This window comes from Leopardus geoffroyi, chromosome C3, assembly GCF_018350155.1.
Source record: "Leopardus geoffroyi isolate Oge1 chromosome C3, O.geoffroyi_Oge1_pat1.0, whole genome shotgun sequence".
Classification (NCBI taxonomy): Eukaryota; Metazoa; Chordata; class Mammalia; order Carnivora; family Felidae; genus Leopardus; species Leopardus geoffroyi.
In genome coordinates, this window is record NC_059338.1 from 117,399,235 (window position 1) to 117,413,480 (window position 14,246).

The window sequence follows — 14,246 nt, forward strand, 5'->3', positions numbered from 1 at the left end:
AGATGTCAGGTACAGAGCATCGCTCGCCTGCCACCACTCCCTTTTGGTCCTGAGGGGGGTTAATAATTCTCCATCACTGCCCTCTGAGCCTAGACGAGTTCTCAAAATCCTTCTGAACATCCTTCTGAACATGGTATTCTCAGCACTCTCTATCCATTAGCGAGATGGGCTGGCCTGCAGGAAGAAACCTGCGTGCCGTCCCTACAGAGCCCATTCTCCTGTCTGTTCCGTTTGTGCCCTCACTCTTGAGAAGAGAATGCGAAAGGACAGTGGAGATGTGTACATATTTGGACTTAACCTTTGTTCTTTATTATAAAGATATTAACCTCAGCATGGAATGCTTTACATTTCAAATACTTGTATCATTTGTCTTTAGAGCTAACGGGAATTGATTTGGGACTTCCAATAAGGCACAAGTTGAGAGGAATTTTAACTTTTTTCTACCAAATTAGAAAGCAGGCCAGTGACACTGATTACTTAAGAGGATTTCAAGGGTTCTTATATCTTCTAACCTCTTTAACGGCTGGGCCACTTCTCCAGACTCTGTGCTGTCATGGTTTCCTGTGCCATTAAAAATACAATAAAAATATCGTGAATGACTTACTGCATCCAGCAATTTCCAGGTGTTTTCTTCTTGATCTATGTGGCCTGTTTTAGTGATGCTCTTGAGAGATTTTTCAAAAAATAATGTCAGAGTACTCTTGCGGAAAACTGATTGTTCCCTATAGAAAAGCTGGAAGGCAAAGAGAAAAATAATACTGCTCCTGTGTACAATATCAAAACACCTAGGCATAGAAAGTCTACATTTTTTTTCCAGGGGTTTACTTGTTGTAGGTTGCCTGGAAGTGGCAAAATATGATTTATGACAGCCGTGTGATGGATATTCTTCCTGTCTTTCCTCGTAGCAATTGCTTTCTTCCGCCTTAGTATGCTTCACACTTCATACCCCACAACCCCCTGCATGTGCTGAGAGAGGAGAAAGAGGATTTCGTGTCCAATCCAGGAAGGGATAGATGATTCTACAGCTGCTTTTATTTTATTCTCTGGGCGAACGATATCCAGACGAAGACACAAATGAAACTAAGAAAAGGAAATATCTATACTCTGTTTGAAATGATGCCAAAAGAGGAACGATCATTGGTACTTCTCAGGAAGAGAAAGGAAAACATTTTTGTTCTCACCTGAAATTGCTTGCAAGAGTATACACTTGGTTTCAGCTGCTAGAAAAGGGGATGTTCCTTTATTGACATAACGTGGGGAAAAAGTGCTGAGCCAGTTCATTATTTGTTGATTTCAGCTTTCATGTTCTAATTTGGGATCCACCGCAAGATACACAGCGGTACTCTTAGCTTCATTAATCGTAATAGAAGAGTTAATCATTTCGGTAATATTCTGTCTAATGAAATACGTGATCTCCTCTTGTGAAAACAGAGTGTATGTTGGTTGGAAATGTTCATTCTTGTGATCTCAGCCACCATATGTCAGAGGGCATCCAAGGACACTTACTAGAGTAAGACATGGGGGATGTATAGAAAAGGAAGATGACCTAAAGGGACAACTGAGGCTAATGTGGGAAAGGCCCTGAATGAGGAATGAAGGTGAAAATAAGCAGAAGCTTTAGACCTGACTCGATGAGCTCTTTTCTATGTGTCTTTCTAAGTGATACTAAAAATAACTCTTGTTCTTTGTTTTCATTACAAATATCTTGAGGAAGTGAAAATAATGTAAATACTGTTTATGTAGAATAATTGTAGCATGATACTGGCTTTTATTATTAGGTGTTCCTAATAGACTCCGTATCATTTTTGATCAGTTTTGATACGGAGTGTTGAAATTTGACACTTGCATTAAGGTATGCTGAGTCCTGTAAACTCTAGATCCCAGTGATTATTAGCAAAACAAAGGTCTATTTCTCAAGTAGGTCGCAGTTGGTGCAGGTCAGCAGGAAAGCAATTTCTCAGTCTTTGACTTAAAGGTGAACAGAAGAGAGAAAGAACATGAGTGATCTCACAAGAGGGTTTAGGAGCCAGGTCCTGCATGTCTGACTTGACGCCACACTCTTTCCCAGTACTCTGTCACGTGGAACCATCTAAGTCCAGGGAGACTGGGATATGTCCTTGAGCAGTGTGTCCCCCCCCAAAGGGAGGACCCAATACTAGTCTGCCACAGCTCGTTCTACAAGGTTAGCCACTGAAAAGTAAACTATTTTATGACTGCATGCTGGGTTTGGGTTATCACAGAGGCCTTTGCATTTAGCCATCTGTGTTGCATTACAACGTATGTTAAAATGACATTTTTTCCCCCTTATTTTGTTGTTTACCTGGATTTGCATGAGAAGAGATTATATGTTTAAATCTCACATTTCTTTCTACTCTTTGAGGAGTTGCGTTTTGGAAAATTCTGCATTTGTGTTTACCAGAAATACCATTACTTTGGCAAAAATGCAATTCAATATTATATCTATATCTATATCTATATATCTATATCTATATCTATATCTATCTATATCTATATCTATATCTATATCTATCTATATCATCTATATCTATATATATATCATCTATATCTATATCTATATTTATAATCTATATCTATAATCTATATCTAGATATCTATCTATATATATCTAGATCTAGATATATAGGCATACTATTATTCTCTACTCTGAAAGTGGTTTTCCCATAATTACTTCACTGCAAACCAAAGTTGTCAGAGCTGTGACTTTATTCCCAGATGTACCACCTTTCACTCTAAGTAAGAATCTTATTGTCCAGACCATTTCGCAAAAACATTAAAAGACAATTACAGCTCCAAAGATCAATTTCTTTTTTATATTTTTATGTCTTCTAATTTCTGTTTTAAAAGGTGTATATGCCCACTTGTGTCAATTATCAATCTGCTAGTTATCTTCCAGTCTCATGTTTTCTTTCTGACCCTTAATATTAAACCTGGTTTCATGAAACTCCAGCTTGAACAGAAATATAGATTAAAATCTTTTGTAGTAATTCATGTGTTGTTAATGGTAAAATAGGTGTATCTAAAGTCCACACGGGCCTAATATTTCTAATTTGAATTATATTGGAATGTCACTAGGAACCTCCATGGTTCTTAAGAGAAATAACTTCCTAATTTACCTGTTCCATGACAACAAATGTCCTTTTAATTGCTCATTTTTTTAATTTATTTTTTTTAATTCCAGTAAAATGACCATATAGTGTTGTATTAGTTTCAAGTATACAATAGTGACTCAACAATTCTATACATTACTTAGTACTCATCATGGTAAGTGTAGACTTGGTCCTCCTTATTTTACCCATCCCCCTACTCCCCGCCCCTCTGGCAAAAACCAGTTTGTTCTCTATATTTAAGAGTTTGGGGCTTTTTGTCTAGTTGTATTTTGGTCATTTGTTTTGTTTTTTTTTTTTTAATTCCACAGATTTTCTTACACTGAGTGTTCTTAAAATGTAGTTTTGCTTTATTGACAGGATTTCAACTGTTGTAGCAAAAACAAATTCATTTGCAATCTCTGACGAGAATAATTTGACATTCATGTATATAATATCATCTAAAATTTGAGTCCAGAATATAGGGGCATATGGACAATAGACTTAATATTGACTTTTGATTTATTTTACCTGAACTTGAATGCTAATTTCCTTATAGTCCTGAGGAAGGGGAATTCATTTCTTTCAGTTTAAGTTTCCTCTTCTGCCAAGTTGGAATAAACCCTGCATTGCAGTGTCTTTGTAACAATTTAATGAAGTAAAGTATTTCAACTTTTTAAAAATTGTGATCTGTATGATAAAAATACTTTAACATTTGGAACATATACAATGTGTGTATAAAAATATAAAAACTAAAATTTCCCAGAATGAGGGGCACCTGAGTGGTTCAGTTGGTTGAGTGGCCAACTCTTGATTTCTGCTCAGGTCATGATCTCACAGGTTTCTGAGTTGGAGATCAGATCAGCTCTGCACTGACAGTGTGGAGCCTGCTGGGGATTCTCTCCCTTTCTCTGCCCCTCCCCCGCTCACGCTGTCTGTCTCTCTCAAAATACACTTTAAAAAATTTCATAGAATGATACTTACACAACTTTACACAATAAAGGTATTTTACTGTATCAAAATGCTAATTTGAATTTACATTAAAATGTAAATGTTACATGATCTGACTTCTTGAACAATAATGGGTAAAGATTTAAAATTTTTTTTTTAATTTTTTCAACGTTTATTCATTTTTGGGACAGAGAGAGACAGACCATGAACGGGGGAGGGGCAGAGAGAGAGGGAGACACAGAATCGGAAACAGGCTCCAGGCTCTGAGCCATCAGCCCAGAGCCTGATGCGGGGCTCGAACTCACGGACCGCGAGATCGTGACCTGGCTGAAGTCGGACGCCTAACCGAATGCGCCACCCAGGCGCCCCAAGATTTAAGATTTTAATAACACCATGGTACTCTAACTTTTTGCCTGAAAATTGGCTTTGTTGGTAAGGCTAAGTAAGACTGGATATCAAATAATATGCAGCTTTTCAATGATATCAACACTATGCTGATTTCTATGTATGGTTTTTAGACAATTCTGGAAATTAAAAATTGTTTTGTCCTTTATTATATAATGGTCTAAAACTTCTTCAATTTCAGGCCACAGATGTGGCCCATATTACATATATTGAAATTCTGGGCACATTTACATATTTATTTCCCTCTTCATTTATTAAAAGTGGCCTCTTTCAAGTCTTAGAAACTGATGAGAATTTCTCTAGAGAGCCCAAATCATGGGGCAATTAGCATGTTTTTTTTTTTAACATGACTCTATAATTTATTCTTAGGGTAGATATTAACATTTTCCAGAGAGATTAAAAGCCACTCTCTTGGTGAGAGTTTAAGGTCTATGTCGGTTAGTGTTGTTGTAATAAAGTTAGGTAAAAATGGGTAGAGATAGATTGCAGAAAACTTTGCAAATCTTGTAGAGAAAATTGAACTTGTTTTAGGAAGCAGAGAAAATCTTGGGATAGGGAAACAGTAGGGGAAGAGGAGAGTCTTAGGTCATTTTGTCAAGCAAATACTCAAAAAATCATGGACAGAGAAAAGATATGCCAGGCAGACTGTTATGAATAAATATTCAGTGCAAATATAAGCATGTATTGGTAAGGACTCAGATTAGGTGGTGGTGAAGTGATGCAAGGAAAAAGGAAAACATTTAAACATATACATATTTGTCTTTTTTTTTTTTTAAGCAGAAGAGCTTGATATATCTAGGTAATTTCCCTTTTTCTCTCCATGAAAAAATGAATTCTGCACATATCCAAATTTTCTATCCTGGAAGAGTGGCATAATGGTGGTAATAACAAAAGAAACATATACAGAAAGGAGCTGGTCTTTGAAGGAAGATACTATGTGTGCCCATGTAGATTCTAACATGCCTCTGGAGTTGAGAACAATGTATTAAAGCAAGTCTGTAATACAGATTTATATACTTAACCTAAGTTAAATAAGCAATATGTCAAAAATCAAGGAGAAAAAAATGGCTAGGAATACAAAGGATTTGCCTTGGGAGATAATATTCTTTTACTGGAAGAGCTTAAAGGGAATGCTGACCACTTTATAAAGTAAGGAACCCCTTGCTTTGTAAAAGAATCTATGAAAGTTACATAGAAGATTGAATGAACTGAGATCCTTTCTTCTGGGTATTTGCAGTCTAAGTTTGAGAATAATCATACCCATGAGAAGCTGTTCTGGACAGGCAGACTAACGAAGAGTTCCTTCCCTGCTTGATAAGTTTTGTCCAAAAATCCTGGGCTTAGTAACAAGTGAAAGATGAAGATAGATGGAGGCCTTCCCTTTATTCTTGGAGCTAATCTGAACATCAGACTGTTGCCTACTAATCTGATCCAAAGCACGTAATGATGGGCCCAGCTTCCAGGAGACTGTCTGCCCTCAGAGTAGTATGGTGACTTAGGTGAAGCCCCATATCTTTAACCACATTGTTAGGGTGAAGGACAATGTGGCTGGGAAGCACTTGCCTCATGCCCTCCAGCCATTTACCTGGGGTTGAGCTCTCATTCCAATTTGTCACAATTTTTCCTTAGACTTCTTAGGTACTATAAAAACCAATCCCAGAGTAACCCTAACTTTGTCATACCCTTTAAGACTTAGCACCATAGACAGTTTGTCCTTTTCTAGATTGGAGGAATAAAGTGGGGGAAAGTGGCTATCCATGTTTCTATGATGTGCATTTCTTGTACTCTTTCCTGATGTGGATTTCATGTCAATCCATCCTCCTCCTTATCCTGATGGAGGCTTGTTAAAATAGGTTTCTTTTTCAAGAAGGAACTAAATCTAAAGTGTGATTTTACAGGGGTATCCAGATGCATGAATACGGGAACACTGGTTGAAATGAATAGTTATGGAACAGACTTGGTGCAGGCTGCTTTCATCAGATATTTTAGTCATGAATGCATCTTGCCAAAATGGGACTGAAGTAAAGATGACAGCTCAGGACTAAAGGTTCACATTTGGCAGATATCCACCTAAATATAATGATTGAAGTAGCAGAATGGAATGTTCCTATAAGGGTAAGATGCTTGGCACATGCACAGAAGAAACAGATGGAGGTGAAGGAAATAGGAAGAGCCAATGGAGTCAAATCCCCTAAAATGCTCCAGGATGATGAGAACAAAGGACAACAGTTTGGCAATTTATTCATATAGAAAAGAACTATGAGTGGTTGCATGTTGCAAGAAGGGAGACCGTGGATAGAGAGAAATAGAAAATGCTGAAGGAGATAAGTAGGAAATAGGGTCTGGAGAATGTGGGCACTGGTGAGGTCCAAAGTACCGGGACAGGAATGAGATTAAGATAGTAAGACAAGTGGGGCTCCTGGGCAGCTCAGTCAGTTAAGCAGCCAACTTCGGCTCACATCATGATCTCATGGTTCATGAGTTTGAGCCCCGTGTTGGGCTCTGTACTTGACAGCTCAGAGCCTGGAGCCTTCTTGGGATTCTGTGTCCCTCTCTCTTGCTATTTCTCTCTCTCTCTCTCTCTCTCTCTCTCTCTCTCTCTCTCTCTCTCTCAAAAATAAACATTAAAAAAAATTTTTTTTAAAAAGATAGTAAGACAAGTGCCTAAAGGAATAGGAGGGGGATAGATACGGGAAGAGTGATGTGCTGCCATAAAAGAAAATGAATTCTATTTGGATAATTGATGGCGGGTCTTCATCTGAAAAAATACTGGACTTGAGTTTTAGGGAATATGCTGAAGTAGATAGACCCATGTGTTGTCTCCAGAGACCCTTGTAAAATGGGTAACCCATAAATGTCTTTCTGGTAAAGTATGACTTAAAAAGCTGTAAATTATTTGTTGGACCTTTAATGTCAAATTTCGATCCTAAAATTCTTGAAATCCCCATTGTACATTGAGAATGGCCCTCCATTTGTGTACTATTATTTGTGTTATAATTTGAACTACTTGCTACCTACTTCTTCATTAAAACCATCATCTGAACTTATAAAGAAGTAACATTTTGTTGTCTTCCCTGCTAATAAGCAATGAGGCAGTGTGTTATAAATCTAGTGCTGCTGGCATTAGTCATCCCAGCACTATTATAATTAAATATGTCTTGTGCCACAGTTGAATTGGAATAGAATTGCAAAAAGCCACTATTGAATTAGAAGCAACACAGGTTTCTGTCCCTTCATTATGTAAATCTAAGTTTCAAGAAGATGTCTGAACAGCGGGAGCTGTCAGGCCACCTGCAATTACCTGCCATAGAGTCTATCTCTGCCACTAGCATGAGCTTCTTTCTCTGCAGGTGCTATAAGTTCCTCAGGGGGAAATTTATTATCAGGTAAAGAAAATGTATACATGTTTTATCACTCAGACGTTTTCAGAAGAATTTTAAAATAAAATTTTCTTTCAGTCTTTGTATATTTCTCTTTACGGAGATCTTCCGCGAGTGTTAATTGAGCCCCTACTGTATGAAAGGGATGATATACAATAGGTATAAAATAATGCCTTGTATTTATATAGTTCTTTAAAATCATCTGAAAACTCCCATAGATAATATCTCCTCTGGGATTCAAAACAATTATGTAAGGAGCATAGGACAGATATAACTATGTATGATAGCTGAGGAAATTGAAATTCATAGTTGTTAATCTTAACTCTTTCTTCCTCACCTTATATACTTTCATTAAAGTACCAGTGATACAGCCTCACAAATTCCTATATTTTAAAGCCTGAGGAATTTCAACTGCTTATGTGGAAACTTCCTAATATTTCACTTGGGACTCCAATTGTTTGTTGACTATATAAATAAATTATTAGCTTAAGAGCGAAGCAATTATCCTAGACAGGAATTTTTTTAAACAATGACTTTCTATGAGATATTTTCCATTCTAAGAGAGCATATCATCTTGACGGATTAGAAAATAAATAAATAAACAAACAAACAAATAAATAAATAAATAAATAAATAAACAACCTAAAAGATAATTCTGGATAATGTCTGAAATATGGGGAGGATAATTAGTAAGATTAATTTTACATTGGTTTAATCATCTATAACAAAGGCCAATTAGCTATTCAAGAGAAATTTCCACAATTTGGATTATGCCACAGGAATTTAAATCTGTGCTGGGATGAGAATCACTGCATATCCTGCCTTCTGCTGCTTCCATAATCCATGAAGGTATTGGCCCGAGTATATGATAGACCTCTGCATACAGCAGTCTGGGAAGCAGTTGAGGTGAGAGAAAGAGACTTGAGAAAGAAAATTAATACTTAAGAGGTCACAAATCCAAGAAATCATGTAAAGGCACATAAAAAGTTCAGGTATAATCTAGAGTTGACATGAAGGGTCTGCTCTGGTTGGAATGTTTCTCAGGTAGTTGTTCTCATGCTTGCTATGTCCAAGGTAGGTAGGCTGAATGACAGAATTGACTTGTGAAAGCTGATAATGTGTGTTTCTTCTCTATTCTGTGTTTGATGAGGTCAGGTTTTTAGCTTTTAACCATGGTGGGAGTATTTACAGTCTAGAAATTGGTAATTATTGCAAATCAGACTCTGTCTCCATGCCTGCTACTCTTTTCCCCACAGAGCCAGTTTGTAAACACCAGAATATCAGTCTACTACCTCAGTTCAAGAATTTTGTGCAATGTGAAGCAGATCACAGCCAACATACTGGGAACTGGGGCTCAGGTTCACATTCTTGTCAGGAGAGTGGGGTACAGTTGTGAGAAGTAGGGACTGGTAACAGCCAACTTGTAAAGGCTTGAGCCAACAAAGGGTTTGTAAGGCAGGAACTATGGACTTGACGTGTACCTCTGGGGGTTGGAGGAGGCTGAAGCATAGTGGACATGTTGATATTCAGAAGGCATATCTATAATGACACTAGTCTGGAATGCAAACCTAGTCTAGAACCAATGCTTTAGTTAATGAAGGTTTTCTAATATGCTTCCAGTCATTGTCAAGATTGGCTTAGGAAAGAACAGGGCTCATGTTCATGGTTGAGACATTAATAAAAAGATATGCATTCTATGTAATTTATATAGGTTGCTTAAATCATTACAATAATCTTTCAAAGGTGGTAGGGTTATTCAGATTTTGTTGGGTAGAAAGAGTCTCCCAGTGACAGGACTTTCTTCAAATCACCCTGCTGGCAAATGGCAAGCTTGATTTGGCATAGTGATCTTCTTGGCATTTTCTTGCTGTGCCAGATTGTGGTAATGGAAATAGGGACCAAGTGCCATTAGTACCCCAAAGATGAATCAGGTCTGTTTATGTAGGGGTTTATTCTATAGATGAGGATTTATTTGTGGAGGATGGCTCCAAGTTGGTAGGGCTATTGGTGAGAGATCATTAAAGACCATGTAATTCTATGGGTCAGATGAGAATTGATGAGATCCTGTTAGGATATTGTAGAAGGAATGTTGAGAAGGGCACATATTCAAAAGATGTAACAGGATATGGAATTAGATTGATTTGAGGGTGATAAAGAGGGGGACACTCTTTATAATGATTATACACATGAAACTTCCTGTTGAAATACACTATCAGAATGTATTAACATTATGCATGTTTAGATTTTCTATAGATATTTACAGTCATTTTATGTTCAATCTCCTTTTTTCTACTCTGCCAATCTTTTGAATTAAGTGAGGTCCTTCCATAGTATCTTGACCACCTTTCCCCCCTCACTGCTTCTCTCCTCTCCCTTTCCCTTTCTTTGTCAAGTCCAAATCTTGTTCTTCTGACAGTTTTGTACTCACCTTATATTTCCCTACTCTACAAAGCTAAAGCCAAAAAGAATAGACCTATTCCCATTGGTTTTATTTTAATGAGAGTTTTCTATTACAGAATAAATACACACCATATTTAACACTCAGAATAACAAAAAAAATATTCATTGAACTCTTCCTCTGTGACTCAGTAGATGCTGTTATTACCTGCTTTGCAGAATTTAAACCAAGGCATGGAATGTTTAGCACAGTAATGTGCCCAGAGTCACATAGCTAGTAAGTGGTGACATGAATATCAAACCTGGATTTGACTCCAGGCTTACACTTTAACCACTGTGCATGTATGTTACCCTCTATTCAACAACAGTAGGTTGGAGCAAGTGTTCTGCTGGTGTGGCATATAGAATCTACACTCAAAAAGTTTCTCTAATAGATCATGGAAACCTACACGAGAGTCTGGATTTTTCTCTTGAGTGCCCAAATAGGGCAAGACACCTTGCTTTAAATAATTATAGAAGACTTTCATCATTCTAATCATATTTCTATAGACTTTGCAGTTTTACTTCTGCTTGGAACCGTTAAGTTAGATTTCTTTTTTCAACTCTTTCCATTAATACTATTGGAGTTATTTTTAAAACTGACCCATGAAGAGAATTATTCAGGAGTCACAAATCTGTTTTTCTACCATCATTTTCACACGTGCATCAGAGACCATCTGTTCGAATGTGCATTGTTAGTTTTCATTCGTTTTGTTTTTTAATTTATGGTCTTGACATAGGTATAATTTTGTGCAATGCCCTGTGAAGGGTGGGCTTTTTTAAAAGACAAATATCAGAGAAACTAAAGATAATAAATTTTAGAGAACAAAACCGTAAGGAAACTCCAGCTTGTTTAGAATGTCTACAGTGGTTATATTATACATTTTACTGTCAAGCACACCTCTAACATTTTAGCAACTTTAGTAGGGGTAATCATTGGGCTTCTAAAAATCAAAAGGGCATTTAAATATGGAGATTAATGTTGCTAGAGAGATAAGATTCGAAGTATTTTGTGAATCCTACATTAACCTATCTAGATAAATCTTGTTTTCCTTCTTGGAAGTACTATAGGTATTAAATTGAGGATTAATAAACATTTCCATCAAATTATTAATTTTTCTACTTTACAAAATCTTCTTAGTATTCTCTGCTAACAAGATATAAATAGGTCATATGTATATATCACCAAGTGTATCTATATATCTGTCTACATATAAAGATATGTATCACTGAATACATAAAATACATAATGTAATTATATATGTATATGTACATGTATGTATGCATTTTAATTTTTTTAATGTTTATTTATTTTTGAGGGACAGAGAGAGGCGGAGTGCAAGTGAGGGAGGGGCAGAGAGAGAGGGAGACACAGAATCTGAAGCAGGCTCCAGGCTCTGAGCTGTTAGCACAGAGCCTGACACAGGACTGGAACTCAGAGACTGCGAGATCATGACCTGAACTGAAGTCGGATGCTTAACCGACTGAGCCACCCAGGTGCCCCTGTATGTATGCACTTTTAATGACTGTGTTCAATTACCATCTGTACAAATGACAATAGCAGAAAGCTTGCTTCTCTCAGGTCAGTACTAAAATGAGCAATTAGTTTTAGGTGGATTTTCTGAACAGAAAGAAATACAATGAATGGGACTTCTGCATAGACTATTGTTTAAAACTCAGTGAAACCCTGAATCTAGAAATAGTTGTCCATTTCATTTAGGTGTCACATCTGATTAGTGAAATCAATAAACAGGGGAAATAGAATTTCACCTGCAGCAGCCATTTTTGTCTTTCTACACATTTTTCCCTAAAATTTCAATATCTGAAACCACAAAAATTCAAAGCCAAAGAAGCTATGTCCATAAAATACCTGTAACTCTTGAGAATAATTCTGCTTACTGCATTTTGTACTTCTAAAGAGATTTTTTTTTGCCCCCAAATCCTGCTTGCTGAAGCACAAATGGAGAGTCTCATCTTTCATAGATAATGCATGTCCAGTACTGTATATAGTTTTAGCTATGTTGCAATATTTTTTAATTCAAAAGATTTTAAATTGCCTGCTATCTTTCAATGAGGACTGTTTTGGTACATTTCCCATTCTGATCCTGTTAAAACAGCTTGCTAGTTACCAGAATTTTTGCCAAGCGTCAGCATGTTGCTATCGCGTTTCTCTTTGTGTAGCCATCTTTCCTCTAATAAACTTATTGCTAAAACACTTTATATGCATACTCAAATTAATTCAAGTTCAGGCCTATGTTAGGATCCTATCATATAATTGCCAAAAAGTAGCAGAGCTAGGTACGATTTGCTCCTTGCTAAATAATTAGACCATGTCAATGATTTAAGACCTAACTATTGGAGGAAGGCGGTCTTAATGAATGAGTCTATTATTTTAAGAAGATTTAGCAATCATGCATTTTCTAATATTGATTTCCACTAAATTCTATCTTGAAATTAATGAGATTGATAATAAAACCTTTCATTCAGTTCTATAATAATATATTTAATGAATAAATTGGCTGCATGTGTAGCCCCACAACCAGCTTCATATAGGAACAAATGGAATAATATAATAGAAGATGTAATAATTGCAATTAAAGAAAACACAGGTGTGGCTGAGCTCAGAAATCAGTTAATCAAATATGAAGACAGGGGAAGCATGGCATTCTACAGATCAGTTAACGTCATTTTCATATTATTTAGCGTTTCTCTTTGGATTATATTTTCTTACTTTATATGGTAGAGTTTAATTTACCTATTACTGTGGACTGCCATCCATGAGTGTGTCCTTAAAGAAAAATGCTACAATAAAATGAGTAAGATAAAAAATGTGGCCATCCATATTTGAATATGTGGGTATGACACATTAGATGAAAAACTGCCACTCTGAGCTACTTGAGAAAATATATGCACAGGGTCAATTTCGGTGAAGAGGTAAAAACTGAAAAGGAGTTATTTTCCGCACTTACTTCCATCTACTAAAAACTAATTGATTTCTAGTCCTTTGGACGCCTTGCTAAAATGCTTCAATTTATAGTATAGTATCTCATTAGTATTTCAGATTGAGAGTTTATCTACAGTCCACCTTCTTCCTTTGGGAAAATTAACTCATTCAATTATAAGATCAATGAATTTAAATAAATCTCATAATATTCACAATCTTCATGTCTTTTTTTTTAATCCAATTCAAGGGCAGCATTTAATATTTTTTAAATAATAGCTTTACTGAGTTTTCATATACCATAAAATTCAGTTTTTTTTTGTTTTTTTTTAATATATGAAATTTATTGTCAAATTGGTATCCATACAACACCCAGTGCTCATCCCAAAAGGTGCCCTCCTCAATACCCATCACCCACCCTCCCCTCCCTCCCACCCCCCATCAACCCTCAGTTTGTTCTCAGTTTTTAAGAGTCTCTTATGCTTTGGCTCTCTCCCACTCTAACCTCTTTTTTTTTTCTTTTTTCCTCCCCCTCCCCCATGGGTTCCTGTTAAGTTTCTCAGGATCCACATAAGAGTGAAACCATATGGTATCTGTCTTTCTCTGTATGGCTTATTTCACTGAGCATCACACACACCATTTCCATCCGTGTTGCTACAAAAGGCCATATTTCATTTTTTCTCATTGTCACGTAGTATTCCATTGTGTATATAAACCACAATTTCTTTATCCATTCATCAGTTGATGGACATTTAGGCTCTTTCCATAATTTGGCTATTGTTGAGAGTGCTGCTATAAACATTGGGGTACAAGTGCCCCTATGCATCAGTACTCCTGTATCCCTTGGATAAATTCCTAGCAGTGCTATTTCTGGGTCATAGGGTAGGTCTATTTTTAATTTTCTGAGGAACCTCCACACTGCTTTCCAGAGCGGCTGCACCAATTTGCATTCCCACCAACAGTGCAAGAGGGTTCCCGTTTCTCCACATCCTCGCCAGCATCTATAGTTTCCTGATTTGTTCATTTTGG